Source organism: Chiloscyllium plagiosum, chromosome 42, assembly GCF_004010195.1.
Source record: "Chiloscyllium plagiosum isolate BGI_BamShark_2017 chromosome 42, ASM401019v2, whole genome shotgun sequence".
Taxonomy (NCBI): domain Eukaryota; kingdom Metazoa; phylum Chordata; class Chondrichthyes; order Orectolobiformes; family Hemiscylliidae; genus Chiloscyllium; species Chiloscyllium plagiosum.
In genome coordinates, this window is record NC_057751.1 from 2,928,070 (window position 1) to 2,930,955 (window position 2,886).

Below are 2,886 nucleotides of genomic sequence, written 5' to 3' on the forward strand. Positions count from 1 at the left end.
ATAGTCCAACAGTGGCCTAACCAATGTCCTGTACAGCCGCAACATGACCTCCCAACTCCTGTACTCAATACTCTGACCAATAAAGGAAAGCATACCAAACGCTGCCTTCACTATCCTATCTACCTGCGACTCCACTTTCAAGGAGCTATGAACCTGCACTCTCTTTGTTCAGCAACACTCCCTCGCACCTTACCATTAAGTGTATAAGTCCCCTGCTAAGATTTGCTTTCCCAAAATGCAGCACCTCACATTTATCTGAATTCAACTCCATCTGCCGCTTCTCAGCCCATTGGCCAGTCATTATCAGCAAACGCTATATTGCTCACATGGCTAAGGCAGTGCTCATCCATCAGAAATGACTTTGAATGTCATCATCCATGTGAGAGGGGATTCCCAAGGTCTGAGAATGCTTCACATAGTCCACTGGGCTCTCAGTCAGCATGCTGCCAAACATCTTTTCAGATCAGACAGTAATGCAGAGCTGACACACGTTTATAAGTGTGACGGTCCAGTTTGAACGTGGCCTCGCACTGTTGGAGATCTTTCAAATGAGTCTTTAAACTGAGGTCCCACTGCCAGTCCAGGTGGATGGAAGGGATCAACAGCACAATTTCAGAGAGGCCTGGGGAGTTCTCCCCGGTCCCCTGTCCTTCAGTCAACATCACAAAAGCCGTGTGTCTGATCATTGTCACCTTGCTGTTTGTACGAGCTTGCTGTGTGTGAATTAGACTGTTGTGTTTCCTCCAACCCAGTAACAAACAGCCCTCACCACAGGACTGCATTGCCTAGAAAGCACTTTGAGATGTTCCTGTGATCACAGCGAATGCTCCACAAATTCACATCTTTATTCAATTTCAGCAGCCCAGACATTTGGAAGTGACAGAAACTGCGATTTGACAGATCAAATCCTAGAATTCCCTCGATCCCTGGGAACAGGATTCAAACACAGGCCGTGCAGATGGAAGGAGAGAGATCAAGTCCCCTTCTGAAATAGAATGAGGAGGACAGCACTGGTAACCACTGGGGTTTGATTGAAAGAGAGAGAGAGAGAAAGTCTTGCTTTGCTTCAGTACCACTCAGTGCTTCCCAGAGTTCTGTACAATTACTGGAACAGGCAAACTGATGGTAACCACACTGCAAAACAGACACTGCTGGAGAAGCTCAGTATGTCAGGTGTCATCTGTAGGAAGACATCAGAGTTATCTCAGCAGACCTGCTGAGTTTCTCTGGCAACTTCTGCCGTCATTTCAGACCTCCAGCGTCCTCATTCCTTTGTTGTAGTTTATTCTCTGTCGGATCCTGTTGTGTGCAATTTGGTTCCTGCATTTTCTGCATTTGATAAAAATGCTTAATTAGTGAAGCATTTGTGGAGCTGCTGGGCTTGTGAAAGCAGTGAAATTTTTCGTCTCTCTCTTGGTTGATGCCATGTGTGGCTGAAGCCTGATTGAAGGAGACACGGGGTGAGTAGAGCCTGTGGTTTACAAATCAACAAGAGGACAGGAGAGAAAAGGACAATCAGCTCAGGTTTCATGTAAAACACGATATCAGTAGTGAACAAACAGCTGCCCTGACCCGATACAGAGCTGAAAAATGTGTTGCTGGAAAAGCGCAGCAGGTCAGGCAGCATCCGAGGAGCAGGAGAATCAATGTTAGGGCTTATGCCCGAAACGTCGATTCTCCTGCTCCTTGGATGCTGCCTGAGCTGCTGCGCTTTTCCAGCAACACATTTTTCAGCTCTGACCTCCAGCATCTGCAGTCTTCACTTTCTCCAGACCTGATACCGAGCCTATGTACCTGGTTCCTCCGGTATGAAGTGGAAATTCCACAATGTCGGAGTATGTCTCAGAAAAAGGAGACTCAATCTTCCCATCCTTCGGTAAAGTGTTGTTTACATGGAGCTGTATAGAGGATTTTTCTCCATGAGGCCGATCAGCTTTTTCAAACTGTTGTCCCAAAGTCATCGTGTTAATGACCTATCCCTGCCTGGTGGTGCCCCTCTCGTCTGATGTTCCCATGACTCTTCGACTCATTACTGCCAGGGTACTATGGAACAGGCTGCATCCTGGCACCGGTGCTGTATTTCAGACACTTACAGGCGCCCAGTTCAGCACTGTCATACAGGAACTGCCGGGCACTGTGAAAGCAGTATTCCAGGGTGTGGCAGGTAAGACGAAATTTATGCTCAATTGCAGTCAGGCACCGGGAAGACCAAGTGGTCAGGGCAGATGGCCTTTACACATGGGGTCACCAGGGTAGGCCATGCCAACAGAGCGGAGGTTACCACCCAGTCAGTCCGGTGCATATAGTCCAGAGAAACGCCCAGCAATACTAGAAGAAGGTCAGTGACCTTCTCAGCTCTGGGGGGTCACCATCTTCTCCCTGTTAACTCACACTCACTCCCCTCTGCCAGTGCACCAACGTCACACGGAGGTTCATGTTTCACCACTCTCACCATTACATGGCAGCAGCATCCCTCACTCACTTCTCCTGAACTGTTCACACTCGGTATGGGCTCTGCACCACATCCTTACTCCCTCAGGAGACCTCCCCACCCTTAGCCCAGCTGCAGCAGTGTCACTCACTTCCATCTCTGTCATTCCTGCCCCCTTTCCATTCAGGGCACAACAAATCCCAAAGAGGAAGGAGAGAGAGTGGGGGGTGTCAGTCATTTGACTCCACACCCTCTGTGTAGAGAGGATTTGGCCCATGCAGGTGAAGACTAGAACAATTATCGCTCCTGTTAGAATGCTAAAACATCTCAGGTCCTAGCAACCAAGTAAGACACATGATCCACTGCAGTGTTCGTGTCCCTTTAGCTGCCACTGTGCCTTGAATCTGAACGTGTGACACCTGTATATGTGGGTTGTGGCAGATTCTTAAAGTTGC